General features: G+C 36.1%; 1 protein-coding gene across 27 annotated transcripts in view; it reads left to right on the forward strand.

Moving 5' to 3' along the window:
- Nucleotides 1-21,095, forward strand: part of PTPRD (protein tyrosine phosphatase receptor type D) — a 2,215,209-nt gene that overhangs the window by 281,410 nt on the left and 1,912,704 nt on the right. For all 27 annotated transcript variants that reach the window (XM_080668837.1, XM_080668841.1, XM_080668865.1 and 24 more), the window contains exon 2: nucleotides 4,139-4,193. The gene's annotated coding sequence lies outside the window, so the exon portion shown is untranslated. The remainder of the gene's footprint in view (nucleotides 1-4,138; nucleotides 4,194-21,095) is intronic.

The raw sequence follows: 21,095 nt of genomic DNA on the forward strand, positions 1-21,095 counted from the left end.
GATATACTGGGTTAACCGCACCTAAAATAAATATCTAACATAATATGGGACAAAAGACAAGACATAGCATCAGGGAATCTTTACATAATTCTGAGTTCTGCTTGTTGGTTTTTTTTAAATAAAAATTGTGGCATTTACAAGACATGTGGGGGTAGACCTATTTAAATGAGAATAATGCTTTATTTTAAAACAGTCATAATATATATAAGCATATATATGTATATATATATATATATATATACACACACACACACATATATATATATATATATCTTATGCCTTTCTTAATTTGTTTTGTTTTTTAATTTATTTACATTTTAGTAAGAAATATGCTAGTGAGTAAATACCTAGTGGAAGAAAATACACACACATCATGTGCCTCAATGGAATTAGTAACCCAAAGGTTACTTAATTCCTTTGCTTTAGTCTATGAATGTCCCATTGCACTAGATAATTATGCAAGCATATGTTGGAATTTATTACATGTAAAATACCACATTGACATTGAATAGGAAAATTAAGGATAAACAAAATTATACTTTAGGTAAGTATACTTCTTTATTTGAAGATAAAATTTGGCTTTATAATGGATTATTCAAATAAATTGGCATGAAATATACCTATCCTGTGTTTTTCTATACTCTAAATTAATTGTTTACATGCATTTTTCTATTGATGCAAAGATTCAGTAATAATTATCTATGTTTTTCCTTTATTTATGAATAGATGTATATTTTTCTTAAATATATAGAAATAGGAAGAAAAAAGGCCAGCAGATATACTGAAATTTTTAGAGTACTTGAGTGGTTATTTACAAACATGTTAAATGTCTTCTATATTCTACCTTATTAACATGATGACTGCATTCTTTAGTAAGCAAAGTAAACAAGTATAGAGGATTTGTCACATATAAATGACAGAGAACAAAGTCAAAGGCACACACATGTTGTGGACAGAAGTCAATATGGTGTGATGGTCTCCCAATAAAGTGCATGTGAAGTCCATACTAATTACCTTATAAATCAGACTGATACTTGAGTTTATGTGGGCTAGAAAGACTACCTACTGTCAAGCAATCAAGTGCTACCCCTTTAATTGCAATTTATTCCAACAACCAGAATTTATTGATCCAGGCATTCACTTATGCCACAGCAGTATCATTATTTGACTTTATTTTAACAGCCTCTAAAGGTTAGAAAGTTAGAAACCACTGTGAAAGAGATCATTAAAAAGTTGAGTTGCTAGCATTGCTTCACATTTTATGCTGACCAACATTACTGTATATATGAAATTGCATAGGAGGAGAAGGAAAAAGGAACTAGTATTTATTAAGCACTTAATATGATCTAATGCTTTCTTATACAGAATAATACTTGAATCACAGAACACATACACAAAAGCAAGGAAGGCCAATATTGTTATTTGCATTTCACAAATAAGCTACAGCTTAGAGAGGATAAGTAAATTTCTCAGAACCATATATTTAAATGTTAATTTTCTTTTACCTGACTCCAAAGTACATGTTTAATTTCTAATATAATTTCTTGCCAGATTTTGGCACACACTGGCCATTCTGCAATATTGTGGTCACCTTGACACATACTATGTGATATTGAAAGTGTACTAGTAAAGACAGCTCATCTATATGAGTTTTGTGCTTGATATGGTCTTTAAAACACAAAACATCAATATCTGAACAATCTCATTTGTTAGTTGTATTACTTTACATAAACCAAGATATTTTTTTCTTCATGTAGGCTAGAGATATGTCCACACATCATAAGATATAAGATATAACTTTGTTAGCTTCAAATAAATTTTAGGAAATATTCAGTGAATATTAAACGTGGCTTAAAGTTTGGCATTTACTTTTTTTTCCTCCAAATTAAAAAGGCTATATGACTTAACTTAATTTTTGAGAAGCACAATTGGATATGTTTAAGTAGACCATAAAAATCTTAGAAGAATCCATAGGCAACAAAATATCAGACATATATCATAGCAATATCTTTACAGCTCCTAGGGCAATGAAAACTAAGGAGAAAATAAAAATAAATGGGACTACATCAAAATTAAAAGCTTCTGCACAGCAAAAGAGACCATCAACAAAACAACAAGAAAGCCCACTGCATGGGAGAACATATTTGCCAATGTCATATCCAATAAGGGCCTAATCTCCAAAATTTACAGGGAACTCATACAACTTAACAAAAGGAAGGTAAATGATCCAATAATAAAAAAAAATAGACAAAGGACTTAAATAGACACCTTTCGAAAGCTGACATACAGAAGGCTGAGAGTCATATGACAACTTGCTCAAAGTCACTAATCATCAGAGAGATGCAAATCAAAACAACAATGATACCATTTCACACCTGTTAGAATGGCTTTCTTCAACAAATCAACAAATGACAAATCAAGTGCTGGAGAGGATGTGGAGAAAAAGGAACCCTGGTGCACTGCTGGAGGGAATGTGGACTGGTGCAGCCACTGTGGAGAACAGTATGGAGTTTCCTCAAAAAATTAAAAATGGAACTCCCATTTGACCCAGTGATCCCACTCCTAGGAATATATCCCAAGGAGCCAGAAACACCAGTCAGAAAGGACATATGCACCCCTATGTTCATAGCAGTACAAATTACCATAGCTAAGATTTGGAAACAACCTAAGTGCCCATCAGCAGATGAGTGGATTAAAAAAACTGTGGTACATCTACACAATGGAATACTATGCTGCTGTAAAAAAAGAAAGAACTCTTACCATTTGCAACAGCATGGATAGACCTGGAGAGCATTATGCTAAGCGAAATAAGTCAGAGAAAGATAAATATCACATGATCTCACTCATTTGTGGAATATAATAAACATTATAAACTGATGACAAGTAGATATAGAGACAAAGAAGCATCGAACAAAGTGTCAAACTTCAGTGGGAAAGCAGGGGAGGGGTGGGAGAGGAAGGGATCAACCAAAGGACTTGTATGCATGCATTTAAGCATAACCAATGGACACAGACACTAGGGGGTGGGGGAAGGGCTGGGGGGGATGGCCTGGGGGAGGTCAATGGGGGAAAAAGGAGACATATGAAATACTATATGTAATACTTTAAACAATAAAATAAAACTTTAAAAATCAATAATTTGAAGTAGATATACATTGTGAAATATTCACCACAATCAAGCTAATTAACATATCTGTCACCTCATATAGTTAGCATTTTTGTGTGTGCATATGGCGAGAACACTTAAGATTTACCCTTTTGGCAACTTTCAAGTGGTAACTATAGTCACATTGTTATACATTAGATCTTTAGAACATATTTATACTGCATGACTGAAACTCTGTTTCCCTTGACCAATATCTCCTTATATTCCAGCCCCCCCACTCCCATCTCTGCTAATCACCATTCTGTTTTCTGTTTCTATTAATTTGACATTTTGGAAGATATATATAATTTAGAACATGCAGAATTTGTTCTTCTGCTTCTGGCTTATTTCACTTAGCATTAAGTCTACAGGCTTAACCATGTTGTCACAAGTGGCAGGATTTCCTTTTTTTTAAAAAGGCTGACTAATATTCGCGCGCGCGCGTGTGTGTGTGTGTGTGTGTGTGTGTGTGTGTGTGTGTGGTCACATTGTCTGTATGCATTCATCTGTCATTATAGAAAACAGTATGGAGTTTCCTCATAAAAGATAAAAAAAATAGAATTACCTTATGATCCAGTATTTCATTCCTGGGTATATATCTACAGGACACAAAATCACCATCTTGAAGAGATACCTGAACTTTATGACCATTTCAGCATTTTTCACAATAGCAAAGATATGGAAACAACCTAAACATCCCTCCACAGATGAATGAGATAAAATTTGTCATTTTCTTTGAGTAGGACCATGTGACTGAATAGCTATCACAGTTCTCGATGACTCCTGAAAATCCCTGTCTAGACTTAAACCAGGTTTAGTCTGGTGTACAGGCAGAGCCCTAAACTTCCTCTTTGTATCATCCAGAGTAGCTCTGCTTTCCATGCTTTCTTTTTTTTTTACTTCCATATATTCCATTTACATAATAAATGTGCCAATAATTATTTTAATTAAATTAAAAGTCCTGGTTCTAGTCCAATGTCCTCATTTTTGCAGGTGAAGAAATGAAGAATCGGAGAAGTAAAGGACCTGTCTCAGAGTCACACTACTAGTAAGTAATGTCTGCAGATCTAGAGCAAGGTGTTGGGCTCAAGTTTTATCCATTGCATAATAACGGCTTCTCATTTCAGGCACAATGTTGCAAATTCTGTGTGAAACTCTCTTTTCATCCCTGATTAGACCACCTGTGGTCAGTGACACTAATTGTATGTCACCTGTGTTCACTTCTGCAGTACACTTTGGAATATACTTAGAAAATGAGTTACAGGGTGTTCTTTTTAGGAAGAAAGAATGTAGTTCATGAGACAGTGTGACAAAAGAAGAAAGCTGGCATTCATTTGAAGGCTGTCCGGCATGGTGCTTCCTATGAGTCATCCCATTTAATCTTCACAAAAATATTGTGAGATGGCTTTATCCATATTTTAGAAATAAGCTAAAGCTCTAAGATTGTTGATATAGTTTGTCCTAGTACATAGACCAATTTAATGTCAGGTTTCATTTCAAATCTAAATCTCTCTGATTGCAAGATCCCCATTTTTTTGTACTATGACATTCTGTACTTAAGGTAGGGATCAATACAAATAGGACATAATTCTAAACAAGTGTGGTACTGTTATCACAGAATTACTAGGCAGCGGGAGGAGAGACAGCCAGGCGCTCGGAAGATCCAGAAAAGGCACTTTATTGCCAGAGCACCAGTGCTGGCTCAGGGAAATCTGTTCCCAAGGCTGAGCCTCAAGTGCACGGGGCTTTGTCTTATATCGTCCTAAATTCTTTGCTTCCCAGCCTCTGGTCTTTTTCGTGTTGTTTTTTGTGTGTGTGTGTGTGTGTGGCCCCTATGATGGTTGTAAGGAGGGAGTGAGATTACAACCAATGGCCCTGGCTGGCCTCAGCAGTCAACCCCCCTGTGGGGCTGGGCATGGTTTATGGCCTCTGTAAGTTAAGTATTCAGGGAAACAGGTTTTGCAAGGCTAGAGCACAAGGGAGAGGGGGTTGGGGCTTAATTATAGGCTTGCAAGCACATGCATCAGGATGCAGGTTGACTGGGCACAGACTTAGGCTGCTAGCTCAGGTTGCCTTCACAGTACAACCCGTTGTATGAACAGTGTATGATTCACAGTGCTAAGAGAAAACTGAGTATTGGAGGTCTTTGGGTCTGGACTCTGTAAAGATTGGTATGCTCTTGCTATTGACGCTCAACTAGCATTTCTTTACAAGCTTCTTATTATGAAGACATTAGCTATAATGATACCTGTAAATGGGTGGGAAAATATTGGCAACACATATACATAATGACATTACTGCTTGAGATTGATGACTTATCAAGATAAATAGAATGAGAGTTTTAAAAAGAGTGTGGGGTTGGGTAAAATTTTCTTTCCAGAGGAGAGTATGAGAAGCATGGAGGTAGAAATGAGCAGGGATACTTTAGCAATAGGGCATAGTCTAAATCATAGATATGATAAGGAGGAGTGAAACCCTATTTCAAAAAGTTGGACTGGGGTTTGTTAGTAGAAATCTTTGAAGTCTGATCTAAAAATTATATTTTACCATATAAAGAATAACAGGTCATTGATAGTGTTGGCCTTTCATTATTATTTTGTGTTTGTTTATTACAATGCTATAGTCAGAACTGTGTCTTGGAAAAATTTTGATAGCATTCCGATGGGTGGACTGCTAAAAAGTTGGAAGTGAGTAGACCAAGGAGCAAGTATAAAAAAATAATAATGGCAAACATCCCTACTTAATTTGTATCGGTTAAAGATAATAAGATATCTGCCCTCCCTGGTAGCTGTAATCACTCAGATTTCTATAGTAACCTTGAGGGAAACAATGTTGCTGACCTCTTGTACCAGGTCTTAAGTCAGGCTTTCCTCAAAGAAACGAACATAAAAGTCCATAGATCCAGGGTTCATTTTCCTCCCAATTGACCTTTTCTTGATAAGTATTTGTTGAATAAATAAATAAATTTTCTTTCTTTTTTAACAGCAGATTAGTTTTTTTTTTAAATTAAATTTATTTGGTTGATATTAATGAATAGAATTATATAGGTTTTGAGTATACAATTCTAAAGTACATCATCTGTATATTGCATAAATTCCTTTTCAATCTGCCTGTCCACCTTGAAAATTCCTCTTATGTAAGGGAGAGGATAGATGTCATGACAGTTGTTTATTATTATTACTATTATTATTAAACCCTGTCTCTACTTAGAGGAGAAACCTTTCTGAATGAAAACTTTCCCTATGCTTTGAAAATCCCTGTTTACCTAATATTGTCACTCAGATGGAGGAAGGGAAAAAGTAAGGGATACTGGTTTTCCTCCTGAGGGGCATAAACAAGTAGGAAGTAGCTATTACCTTAAAGCATTTGGCCTGGATAACAAAGGAACAATAGCAATGAAAAGCCCCTTATCAGAATTAAGAATTATTTACCATCATAAATGTCAGCTGCTGGGTTTGCACACCCATATAGGGAGGCAAGAGATCTGAAAGCTCTATGTCCTCTTGTTAGATGCAACACAGGGCAACTCCTGCTCTCAATTCCATTTTAAACACTCAGCACTTCCCTCATTTTAGAACCCTTCCTCTTCCAGGAATTATATGCATCTATTAATGAACCTGAACAATACCACCCCCATACATTGCTACTTCCTAACTGTGATCTCTCAAGTAATGGCAACTACACACTGAACAATTGGCTTTCTTCTTGCTCATTTGAATCCATACCTCTGGAACTTTTTCAGAATTATTTTTTCTGTCTTGCATTATATTTTTGATTCCAGACCCCCTTTAGGAATGCACTTCATTTAATTTATATTAATTTGCCTTTATGTAATGTATCTGCTAAATTTATTCCTTCCATATTGGATATCTGTTCTGCTTTCATAGAGAAAAAAAAAATTAGTCCCCCTGTTCCAAACATGGATTATCCCTCTCAAAGGCAATGCCATTGCCATTTGAGATCATATTTTTTTTTTTTGTCAAACTAATACACATGAACATTTCTGAACTTCTGAGAAGGCAGCACTTTGATGTCTATTCAAGTCAATTCTGTATATGCCATTGGACGTTTTGTTTGGCTAGGTATTTGCAATGAAGAGGTGAGTAAGGAAAGTAGCACCACACCTTTATTACAGATGTAATAAAAGTCAAAACAGGCCAACCTTGTGAGGGTTTGATGTGAACAGTGAATATCAACAAGATCATGTCTGGTACACAAAAATGTTATTTGTTGAGTGAATAGTGTATATTTGGCTTGTAACTGGCAGTTCTTTTGTCTATTTCACTTGTCTATTTATAAATATAGTCTACCAGTCAAAGATTACATTGGTATGGACACATACTTAGCATTAGATTTTCGACAGTTGTCTGAAGAATCAGTCCTCTGTTTGAATATCATTCATTAGCCAAAAAGATGAGTTTATGTAGTGACTGACTCCTGGTAGCCAATTGTGCTGAGAACTGGAGATGAACATAATGTTCTCAGCGTTGTTTCTTGGTTATGACTATGATACTGTTAGCAAGACCCAGTGATATTCCATTTATAGTTTTCTTCTTTTAAATTGGTCTTTGGGCTAAAAATAGAATAAGTTTCATAGGATAGAGATAAAACACGTATCCTGAGTCTTTAATATCTGGTATAGGGAAACGAGGGAAAATATTTGCTTTGTTTTCCAAGATGATAAATTAATTTTATATTGCTATAAATGTTTTAAAGAAAAAGGATTGTTAAAAAAAACCTTTTAAAATATAAAATATAACCTTATGTTATGGGAGATAGTTTTGCACACAGATAAGAGTATAGATTATAGGGAAACATAATATGCATAATATTATAGGTTTCACCATTTATTATTTGTATGACCTTATATAAGTTTTCAAATGTTTCTGTGCCTCAGTTTCTTCCCCTGTAAAAACATCTAACTCATAGAGTTATAAAGTTATTCTAAGTATTAAATAAATTAATGCATGTAAATTTTCGGACACATAAACATATATAAGATCTTGGTTTAAATATTGTTAAAAAGTTTGCTGACTTAGTATTATTTTAATTACATGTAAAATTTTTGGTTTCTTGAATACATATACAAAGTCTTGTTTTATATTTGTGTTGGCAAAAGTACAACTTCTGCATGTTAAAAATGTTATGAATTTGCTTATTCACTTATACCGTGCCTGATGTTTTACACATAAATTTTCTATTCAAATATCCTATTCAAGTTGATAGATACAATTGTTTGAAACTATATCTAAATCCACTTGGAATATGACATTAAGAAAAGTAAAGCATGTTATGTTGGTAGTATATCTATTTCTATAAATCTATATCTATTTCTAACCATAATTTTTTAAGAATCTTTTGATTAAAATTTTATTTGAATTTATAATAAAATGCGTACACATATAATGTGATTTGAGGGTGGATTCAGTTTTTTTTTTAAATAAATCTTTATTCAGATTATTACAATTGTTTCTCCTTTTTCCCCCCATAGCTCCCCTCCACCCGGTTCCCACCCCACCTTCTGCCCTTACCTCCCCCCACTGTCCTCATCCATGGGTGTATGATTTTTGTCCAGTCTCTTCCTGAACCCCCCCATACCCCTTTCCCCCTGAGAATTATCAGTCCACTCCCTTTCTATGCCCCTGATTCTATTATATTCACCAGATTATTCAGTTCCTCAGGTTTTTAATTCACTTGATTTTTAGGTTCACTTGTTGATAGATATGTATTTGTTGTTCATAATTTTTATCTTTACTTTTTTCTTCTTCCTCTTCTTTAAGAATACCTTTCAGCATTTCATATAATACTGGTTTGGTGGTGATGAACTCCTTTAGCTTTTTCTTATCTGTGAAGCTCTTTATCTGCCCTTCAATTCTGAATGATAGCTTTGCTGCGTAGAGTAATCTTGGTTGTAGGTTCTTGCTATTCATCACTTTGAATATTTCTTGCCACTCCCGTCTGGCCTGCATAGTTTCTGTTAAGAAATCAGCTGACAATCATATGGGTGCTCCCTTGTTGGTAATTAACTGTTTTTCTCTTGCTGCTTTTAATATTCTCTCTTTGTCTTTTGCTCTTGGCATTTTAATTATGATGTGTCTTGGTGTGGTCCTCTTGGGATTCCTTTTGTTTGGGGTTCTATTTCTTTCACCAGGTGGGGGAAGTTTTCGGTCATTATTTCTTCAAATAGGTTTTCAGTATCTTGCTCTCTCTCTTCTTCTGGCACCCCCATAATTCTGATGTTGGTACGCTTGAAGTTGTCCCAGAGTCTTCTTACACTATCTTCAACTTTTTGGATTTTTTTTCTTTTTGCTTTTTCGGTTGAGTGTTTTTTGCTTCTTTGTATTTCAATTCTTTGACTTGATTCTTGTGTTCCTCTAGTCTGTTGTTGGGTCTCTGTATAATATTTTTTATTTCAGTCAGTGTATGTTTAATTTCTAGTTGGTCCTTTTTCATATCTTCGAGGGTCTCGTTATATTTATCGGCCTTTTCTAGGATATTCTTGAAAAGCCTTATAACCATGGTTTTGAATTCTATGTACTTTTGAGAAAGTTAGTTTGTTAGGAAAAGGAACCTACTAAATAGTAATCACTTGAAGTCATTTACACTGACTTTTGTGTACAATACTTAGCTTTAGCACTTGGGCATCAGGAACACTATTTTGTGTACTAACCATATATTTTTTTTTAAAATATATTTTATTGATATTTTTACAGAGAGGAAGGGAGAGGGATAGAAAGCCAGAAACATCGATGAGAGAGAAACATCGATCAGCTGCCTCCTGCACACCCCCCACCGGGGATGCGCCCGCAGCCAAGGTACATGCCCCTGACCGGAATCGAACCCGGGACCCCTCAGTCCGCAGGCCGACACTCCATCCACTGAGCCAAACCGGTCTCGGCAGTACTAACCATATTTTTTATCACCATGTAAATTGGCTTGTTTGGAAATCTAGTATTTCATTTTGTATGTTAAAAATGAAGACCAGAAAGCCATATCAACTTTGATATGATCTCCGTAACATTTGGCAGAAGGAGGGTGTGGGGACCCTGTCTAGAGTGCTGAGGATGTTCAAGGCCACTCTGAGCGTGGTAATCTTAATCAGAATGCTCAAGGCTATGTTGTTTATATGCAGGTGCCAAAAGCAAGGACGCAGCTGTCCGACTGTGTACATTGTGCAAGCGTGCCTTCTGTAGCCCAAGCAGTGAGGCCACTGTTTGGAAAGAAGCCTCTTTTGTCTGAGTTGGTAATAAAGTACATTGCTGACCAGCAGGCAGCTGGTTAGGAGGCAGCTGCTTGGTGAGGCTGTAGCTCTAAGGAAGGCTCCTGAATAGCTCCTATGTTGGAGGCTACTTTGCTTTGAAGAACTTTGTCTAATAGCTCCTGTCATGGCGACAGCTACTTGGGCTACAATAAAGATTCTCTTATATACCTACAACTTCTCATATCTTCTCCGTTGAATAGCCAGCATCCAAGGGTGTCCAGTCCCCGGCCGAGGGGCTCGGACATAACAGAGGGGAATTTTTTTGCACTAACAGAAAATATCAATGTCATCGCATTTAATGCATTAGTTCAAATGTTGAGAAGGCGGCAAGGTCTGGTCACGTGCACAGATGCAGGAGCTGATTGCACAGCAAGCCCAGAAACCTGGATATGGAAAACTTCAACTGTGCGGGAGAAAGGATCGGATATTTAGAATAGCTTCATGCTTCTTGCTAAGATTTATTAGGAATAGCAAACCACTTCAGAGTTAACTTGACATAAAATAATGGAGCACTCCTATGGCAAGTGAAATTCCATTGACTAAAAGGCAGGCTGCATTGGAGGATAAACAATTATAGCAAAGTCTGTGTGGGGATTGAGTGATCTTCATAGGTGTCCTAGTGCGCGGCGTGGAAGTAGCGACTTTAATTAGAGAGGCTGAGCCTAATATCTCTCCCTAAGATTTTACCTTTTTTTTAATGGAAGTAAATGTTCTCTCTCTCCCAGCCTCTCTGTATCCTACACCCCTCTAACATGAGATTAGAAAACAGCAGCTTCTACTTCATCAGGGAAGCCAATTAAATGGCTGAGGGTGTCTGTTTCTGTGTCGTTTTCAGAAACAATTGTATCATTAAATTGCTAAAATCGTCGTGTCAGCAGTAAATAGAGCAAATAGCTGCCAAAGGAAGAGAAAATATGAGCCACACAGCTACTTTGATGTCTCTTTAGCCTCCTCTCCAGTGTCTGTTGCTGAATAAGCTACAATGAAAATGAGAGGGAGCAAAAGCTAGTGCCTGGGAGCCCGGTGGCTTCACCTCCCTTTCTGGGAGGCTCGCACTGATTTCTGCGGCTTCCACTTGACGCCTTAGGCAGTCCGCGCTGATCAGTGTTTCAGAACACAACCTGCACGGCTCTGCCTGTTTTTCTCTAATTACGGTGCACTCATGTAGTACACTCTCTCATCTCCTTTAAAAAAAAAAAAATCATTCATTTATCTATTCAACAAATAATCTATTGAACTCCTATCTTGTGCTAGGCAAAAATCCAGGCTCGGATACATCAGTGAACAAAACAGGCAGACACCTCTGCTCTAAGGAGATTGCTCAGAGGTAGCAATACATTATTTGCCTCATAAATCTGTCAATTGTACAGTTGGGTAAGGGAAATCAAGATTCAGGGACTGCAGTTTTTAATTGGGTAGTCAGAAGTTCGGGAGGAAGTGCTTTATGTGGTCCTGAGAGTGGTTAATAGCAGACTCCTTTGCCAGACTGCTGTGGTTTTTAGTCCATCCAGCTCTGTCACTTTTAGTTGTGTGATCTTGGGAAACTTACTTTATCCCTCAAGGCCTCAGTGTCCCTATCTCTAGATGCGATAATGTTAGTACTACCTATTGAATCTTACTGTATTTAAAGGATTTGAAATATGGCATCTAGTACACACTACATAGTACATGCAGTAAGTACAGTAAGAATTCCCTCGTTACTGACTTCTGAAAAGACTGGATGCCGCAATTTAGAGACATCTGAGTGTGAAAATGCAAGGATTTTTTTCTCCTCACTGATCTGAATGTCAGTTTTATGATCATGAAAATTAAGGTAATTCCTACCACGTAGGCCTCTTGTCAGGATTATAACAAAGTTTTTATTATAGGCTAGAGGCCCGGTGCACAAAATGTGTGTACTCAAGGGGGTCCCTCAGCCCGGCCTGTGCCCTCTTGCAGTTCAGGAGCCCTCAGGGGCTGTCAGTCGGACATCCTTAGCGCTGCTGCAGAGGCGGGAGAGGCTCCCTCCACCACCATTGTGCTCGCCAGCTGTTAGCCCTGCTTCTGGCTGAGCGGCGCTCCCTTGTGGGAGCACACTGACCACCAGGGGGGCAGCTCCTGCAATGAGCATATGCCCCCTGGTGGTCAGTGTGTGTCATAGCGACCAGTCGTTCTGCCGTTCGGTCGATTTGCATATTAGCCTTTTATTATATAGGATTCATAGGAGTTCCTTGTTAAATGTCATGTCTCCTCTTCTAGACCCAGCTCTGACATCTTCTCATATGTGTCAGCTGGTGAAAATCTTAACTCTCCTAATATCACACATGTTAGTTATCACATACTAGCTATATTGTATTGCCTCCCTTCTAAACATCCTAGGTGATTGGTACCACCTTGTAGATTTAATAGCAGTTTTTCAAGGGGAACAAAGAAACACTCCCGCATTAAATGCATCCATCCATTATAAGACATGCCCTGATTTTAAAATGTGAAAAATAGATGTGCTATCGAATCAAGGAAATGTGTCTGTTTCTGTTTATATTTTTAATTGCTACTACTGTGTGATTAACTACTCAGAAGCTATGTAATTCTTTGTATCCTCCTCTCTTCTTAACCCACTACCTTACACAATGAAAGAGCTCAATAAATATTTCCGAGGTGATTAAATGGATGACTGTATAATTCCTTGAACAAAAGAACTGATTTAAGTTTAAACATAAATGTTGAATGAAAGTGGATTTGTGGTTTTTCAAGTAGGGGCCATTCTTCATTCAACATGTCATAAAAATAGGAAGGATATATATGAGAGAGGGATAATTTCTTGAGAGAAATATACATGATGAACTTTAAAAAGATGTTTATTTCTGTTGATCGTATGATGGGTTAGGACTCTCTCTGCAAGTTAGTGAAACTCAATTTGGACTAATGAGTAAAAAGGGGAAATTTTCTATAAGCATAAAGGATCTAGAAAGCATAGTATAAAACTCAAGAGCAGGAATGCAGATGCAACTCTGCTTCAGTTTGAGCAGCAATTTGTTTACGAATCATCTCTCACTGCAAACAAACCACTCGTAGCTGAGTGCCATAAAACAGCCTGTGCATCAGGATTTCAGTGCAGAAGGGATGGTTTGCCTCTGCTCTGCACTGGTAGGGTTCTCAGCTGGAAGACCGGAGCAGCTGGCTTTCATTCAAACTAGAGGCCCGGTGCATGAAATTCATGCACTCAGGGGGGGTCCCTCAGCCCGGCCTATGCCCTCTCGCAGTCTGGGCCCTCAAGGGGATAATCCAACTGATGGCTTAGGCCCACTCCCCATAGAGAGCGCTGCGCTTGCCAGCCGTGAGCCTGGCTCAGGGCTTCTGGCTGAGTGGCGCTCCCCCTGTGGGAGTGCACTGACCACCAGGGGACAGCTACTGTGTGTGTCTGCCCCCTGGTGGTCAGTGCATGTCATAGCGACCAGTTGTTCGACCATTTGGTTGATTTGCATATTAACCTTTATTATATAGGATAGTTGGGGGCTGGCCTCTCTTCTTGAAACCCTCACTGACACCTCCTTCAGGCTAGCTGGCTACTGCTAAATGGTCTCATAGCAAGGTCCTGGCGAGATTTCTTCATGGTTGGGCCCAAAGCCCAGCCAAATTGTTTACATTTTTATTGTAACCACACTCATGTTCTTACTGAGTCGCTGATTAATATGTTTGGCTCTTAATATTCCTCAGGACTTCGATTTTTTCTTAATCTGTATATGACTAATTAAGTAAAGCTTTTCTTTTATGTAGGGTTGTTTAGTTTTTAAAATGGAAGCTGATCTACAGAGACAGAAAGCTTATATTAGGGAATGTAGATGTCTTTTCCTCTATCTCAGCTTAGTGGCAGGAAACTGTTATAATCAAGACTCCAGAAATTGTGGCTGTAAAGTAATTTGTTCCCTGTTGCAAGAACTCAAGAGTCATTCTTCCAAGGGATATTGAAGAGTGGCACTGAGTCTCCGCAGGAGCCCTGAGACTATCAGACAGTCATCAGTGGGCACTCTTGACGAGCTTGGTGTTGGTTTGAGCACTAGATATTTATGTATTGACATAAAGGACAGAAAAAACAACAACGCAGGACTGATTATTTTCTTGTAAATCCTTTCTCATGAAGTTTGGAAAGGGAAAAATAGTTTCAAGCTTCACTTTTGTAAATTTCCTGAGGTTTGGCCAATGGAATGTTTTTGTTCTCCTTGAAGCTATAAGAAATGCTTTAATAATTATTTTATATGAGAACTCTACATTTTGTTACATTTGTCCATCATATTGACATGATATATAATATATAATAGAGATTAGTTCAAAATAGAGTTAACTTCATTAATTCTATCAAGTACATACAAATTTAAGACCTGAACATAATTCCAGTTATCATAAATAATTAGGAAATGATAGAATATTATATGTAGATACATACACATTTTATAATGATTTATATCACAGCTTTGAGTTAACCTACTGAGTGATAAATGATCTCACTGTTTCAGATAAATCAACTTTTATGAGTGTAGTATTTTATTTTAGGGGAAAGGGACACATTAGTGCCAAATGAAAACAAGTATGGTTTATTTTTTATTAACTAAGCTGTGAGAATTAGAGAATAATAACATGCTATCTTTATATATAGAGATATCTCTATACATCTGTATATAATATCTTGATATATATTTTTAGATCTTTATAATATACTAGAGGCCTGATGAAGATTCATGCAAGAATGGGCCTTCCTTCCCCTGGCTGCTGGCACTGCCTTCGCTCTGGATGGAGTTGCCTCTCTGCTCTGGCCTGGAGCCGCCTTTCCCCTCCATCCGGGAGCCGCCTTTCCACCTTCCCACACTGCCCAGAGGCCCAGAGTGGCTGGGTTAGTGCGGAACACCTGTGCTGTCACCATGGTGACAATGCACACGTCCTGCCCTACCCCTGGTTGCTCAGCATCCGTGTATGCAAATTAACCCACCATCTTTGTTGAGTTAATTTGCATACTCATTCCTGATTGGCTGGTGGGTGCCACGAAGGTATGGTCAATTAGCATGTTACTCTTTTATTAGGTAGATCAGTAATATGCTTATATAACATATGTATATACAGATTATGTTTTCAACACGTACCAAATGGCCTAGTAGAGAATCAGCAATTGGTCATTTAAACTAGTTAAACAGTATCTACAATCATCACAAAACTCTGGGGTTATTTGTACCTAGGTTGTCAGATGTGCATATATGTTTCATACCACAGCACTTATTGATGTTTTGAATTTCCTTAGTTATATTCTATTCCAAAGAAATTTTAGATTGAATGGATGGACATTGCATTATAATCTTAAATGGGAAATTGGCCTGAATATGTTTTAAGGTAAAAGAAATAAAGAATGTTGGGAGTATAGAATGCTTGTTTCTATTTAGAAATATTCTAACATACACAAGCGCGCGTACACACACACACACACACACATGCATACAAAGAGTGAAAGTGATATTCTTCTGATAATAAAGTTCACAAGTGCTTTTTTCCTTCATGCTTTTTCACATTTCCTCAAGTTTCAAAAATTATTATTTTACTTTTATAATAAATATGCTAATAAGACCAAAATGAGATACAATTTGAAAATGAAGAGTGGATGGGAAATAAGTTGTGATTCCTTAGGAATGGATATGAGCAAAGCCAGTCTGAGCTAAAATAATTTCAGTGATAAAAGTTGAATTTGTCTTTAATGGTTAGTATATAAGTCAGTAATGGGAAATTTAAACTCTGCGAAGGAAATTTATCATTCTAATACCAGAAGCTCCATACTACGATTGTAAACTGGTTTTCTATAGACAGATATTGAGGCTTGTGGCATTATCAAAGTATCTATTTTGTGCTTTTGGGAATTTTCTTATTAGATCTGATAACAATAACTGCATCAAAAATTCAAATTTGAGATTTGCCTTCATTAACATATTTAAGAATATGCCATTCATTTTTATTATTTCATTCTAAGTTCTCTACTATGAGGGTACTTTGAACTTTGTTTAATTAATAAATTATTTTTTTTCTTAAGAAGAACATCAACTAAATGCCTTACACATATATCCTCAAGTCTGTGCATATTCAGATTTCTAATTGACCAAGTAAGCACAGAGGGCTTCTTTTGTGGACCTTAGCATTTTACCTGAGTTATTTGGGAGCTTTTTATTAGTGAACACAAAAATTGCTGAGCCTAGCTGACCGCTTTATTTGGATTAAGAGTTAAAAAAATTTTGCCAAACATGGTCAATTACTTTCTCATTTTGCTTTGTTTTGTGTTTTTAGCTTAGAGAAATGAGAACATTTATAGCAAAGGAAGAAATATGTCTACTTTAGAATTAATCAGTGTATCAAATTCCAGCTTTGAACAAACTTTTCTTTTGGGATATTTGTTCTGATATTTTCCTCAATGTGAAAAGAAAATTACCTTAAAGCAGTTTCTGTCTGATGCATAAAAATTATCACATGTTAGGTTGTGAATTATCTGCTCTTCCCAGTTAAACTAATGAAATGTATACTTACTGTTTTATGAGAGCTGTACTGTATACCAATAGTCGAATTTTTACCTAGGCCAGTATTTTCCTTTAGTCATTATGCTGAAAAAATCTGACAACAATTTACTGTTATTATAGAATATGAGATTAATCTCTTTGGTTGAGAACAATATACTCAGCTAGGAGTTTTGTTTGTTTAAAAATGTTTGATGAATATTTGGTGTGCTCAAAAATGAAGATTTTTTTTCAGTGTGTCTTTACTTTTCTTTAAGTTTCTTATAATAAAGGTTTCAGAGTAGCAAGGAATTTAAGCACTATAAAAATAAATATAAGATATTATGTAGCAGTTTGCATTTTTTCCTTTGTTACCCCTCTTTTTAATATTGGGATAAACATAACTTAGTATGGTTTATGAAGGGTGAAATTGCATCTAACTTACTAAATAACCAATAAAGTAATATGTAGTTAATCAGAATGTATCTTCCCCCAAAACAAAAAGAAGTATGGTCAGAACAGAGATTTAAGTGCTGCATAAGTATAACATAAATGTTTCTGATTATCTACTGTGCATTGTCCTTGCATGCTAAAGTATGGCTAGGACTATTACCAGCAGTATTAGCAAGACCTGAAAGTTTGTCAGAAATTAAAATCTCATGCTCCACCCCAGACCTATAGGAGTCATTATCTGCATTTCAACAAGTCCTTCAAGTGATTTGGTGCAAATTTAAATTCAAGAAGGAGTGTTCTGGAGCACCTGTCTCTCTATTTTGCACTGAATAATAGCTTGGAGATGAAGAAGAAAGTAGCTTTGGACTCTAGAACCACCCTGGCCTAAGTACTAATTTTAATGCTCAGTATCTAAATGACATGGCATTTAGCTAATCTGAGTCTCCTTCATAAAATGTCTTAATAACAAAACTGACCAAAAATGGTTATTATGAGCCTCATTTAAATAAAATACAAAGAGGTGTTTTGCATGTTAAGATTATAGATATGTTAGTATTATTTGCAATCCAGGTGTCTTGGTGAATGGATATTTTATTTTGAATATATCCAAAGTTTTGAGTAGGCCACCTGCAGAGTTCTGGTAGTAGATCTTATAGTTGGTGAAGTCTCATTATTGATACAGTATTTCAAAAGTTAGAGGTATAAGCTATGTTTTCAAAATCTAATAATGGTCTGACAAAAAGACTTTGAGTTCTCTGAAAGCAGGGATTCTCAGAATGGTCATCTGATCACAGCAGATTCTATCTCAGAAAATGTATTGCATTTGGTGGAACATGAGGATTTTGGAGAGATACTTATAAAGTCATTGGCAAAAACCGGTCATCTGACTATCAGCTCAATTCAACATGGAATCAGTGGAGTGACAGCTGTCTCAGACGGATAAGCTCTGCATATTCATTTAATTATGCTAATATTAGCAATGATAATAACCTACCTATTGACCAAGCAGGAAATATACCTTGTCCTTGAATTTTTTCTTTCTGTGAAATAAAATAGATACACTTAATTATCATTGATTATTTTTTGCATTAAAAGTGAATTATAGACCCTGGCTGGGTAGCTCAGTTGGTTAGAGCATCATCCTGATAAGCCAAGGCTGTGGGTTCGATTCCCCCTTCAGGGAACATACAAGAATCAACAATAAATGCATAAGTTATTGGAACAGCAAATCAATGTCCCTCTCTCTCTTGCTCTCCCCCTTTCTTTTTCTCTCTCTCAAAAAAAATCAATAAATAAAATTTTAAAAAGTGAATATTTCCTAAACCTGACATGTTCAAAATCTTTGTTCATATTATTATCAATGAGACATGGTGAGAGATTTTAAAATCTACGTTGATACTGGTTTAGAAGTTCATTTATTAATTTTCTCAACTGAGAGAAGTATCTATCAGGGTATCTAATAACTGAACTTTCTTCCTACAAGGGGTTGTGTATTGATAAACTCTCTTTGTGAATGCTGTATTTCTTCTCTTTAGAGAAGAGTCAATTAATTCCCAGGATTATAGGAGGGCTCTCATACTTTAACCTAAAATTCTAGCAAAGTGAGAGAAGAGACATTATAATTCACCAAGAGCTTGCTTTGTTTATAGAAAGACATGAATCAAAATATTTACCCATTTAAATGATTCCAGTTCTGTAACTTAGTTCAATGAAAGGCAATCATCCAATTTATTTTGATTTTTTCTCTTAAATATTCATACAAGTGCATTCTCCAGACTCCCTCCTCACCCCCCTTGGAGAATACTCTTCTGACCTACCCCTTTACATTCAGTCTTAAAATCATTTTTTAGGGGGTGGTTAGTAGCAAGGTCAGTTGTTAATGTGTGTTCTCTCTGCTTTTTTGTACAACATAAAATCGGTTTATTATGGGTTGACAGATTGGCCTAGATAATTGAGAAATCCTCATTTTATATATGAAATAGTATGATTTGAGTATTAGCTTGTAACCTCCTGAGTCAGCCACCAATGATGTCTCCCAAACACAGTTTATTTTATAACTAACTTTAGCTCTCATTTGTTGTTCTGTGGTTTTCATCACTTTTATTTTTACACGCAGTTAGGATGTGCCAACACTGCACTATTTTATCATGCATGATCTTTGTTATGGGTCTGTCATGCATTCACCTGTCGTTAAGATGTTCATATTCATGGTTGTAAAGGGTACATGCTGGTCTTTTAGAAACTGATCAAATATTTAATGGGGTTTTGGTTTGAGCTTGTTGGAAATAGTGATGAAATAACCCCCACACAGTTCATTCAGAACAAAAATTTTTCTCACCTCATCATTTGAGATGAATGTATTTTGATTCCTGGGACATATTCTTTGCCATACTGCCATTTCTGTCATTCTATTTAAGGTTTCAGTTACAAAAGTATGCATCTCTGATAAATATTACTTTGGCTTTTTTGACACTTTTGTTTCAAAGGTAAAGTTCTTAAAAGAGTAAAGGGAATTTATCTTTAGGAAAATTTGGAACATTTAATATATGATGTTGTGTAACATTTTTGCTGTGATCCTATGAGTGCTTTAGGAGTTAACCATTTCAGTCAGCGGGGTTTTAATTCTATATATCTACCTTCTTGGATAAATAGAACATAAATATTTAGAAAATGAATATCCGACCACAATTCCTTTCAAATTATTTAACAAACAAAAAATAAAGAGTTGCTTTTGTTTTAATAGTTAAAGATTATGTTTCTACCCACTGGTAGAAACATAAAGTCTGTTATAGACTCTGGTTGAAGTCTATAGTCTAACAATCTACATAGAATATCCTGTTTGGCTTTGCTCTGTCTCCAACATAATCTTATTTCTCTAATCTTCCAAAAAATGTTAAGCTTCTCTCAATTTCTTTGATGTCCTTAATTTCTTTCAGGCTCTTTGTAATTCTATTTTATTTATTTGTTGCACCTGTGGTTCAATTTGCTTTTGTTATCATTTCTTCAACCATTCTCTTGACCAACCCCTCCCCCTCTTCATATTCCACTTAAATGTTATTTCCTTGGAGAGGTTATTCTCTGATTCTGTAGGTTCTGTTAGGACCAAATAGAATGTACTTTTATAGCAGTTGCTCTTTTCTCTTTGCAGCCATTGTTATAATTATAATTAATTGTTAGCTTAAATGATTATTAGTATAAAGTCCATTACTTGGCTAAGAGTGCATGAGAGCTGAGGCTCTCTACCTTGTTTCCATCCAATGTTTAAATTTTAACCATTATTCTATACATATTTGATGAGTGAATGAATGAATGGAAGAACCTTCAAATAGATGTTCTAAGTAATAATTTTTAAAAACCCATAAAGAGAAAATATAATTTGCATTTTAACAATAATATTAAGATCTGGGATCTCTACGGGTTTTAGTGTTGAATGCCTTAGATGGTAATAAGCTGAATTTCTGTACTAATAAAGAGATGATGCAATATCAAAAGATCCATGGGTTTTTGCAAAAGGTGTCTACCAAGCACATGACAAAAGCAGTTACTTAAAAACATTTATCTTAACATTTTAGAGGGAAACCTGGCCAAGCTTTGCTAAATTCTTTATCCTTGTATTAATAAGGCTTAGTGTGATTAAGAGAGAGGATTTTCAAGCTCATGTAGTCAGCTCTTTTTTCCTCAGCTATAGGCACTGCTGACTTAGCAAGTCTGAGACATTATTTATCAATATTAAGTG

This window comes from Plecotus auritus, assembly GCF_963455305.1.
Source record: "Plecotus auritus genome assembly, chromosome: 5".
In the NCBI taxonomy this organism is placed as follows: Eukaryota; Metazoa; Chordata; class Mammalia; order Chiroptera; family Vespertilionidae; genus Plecotus; species Plecotus auritus.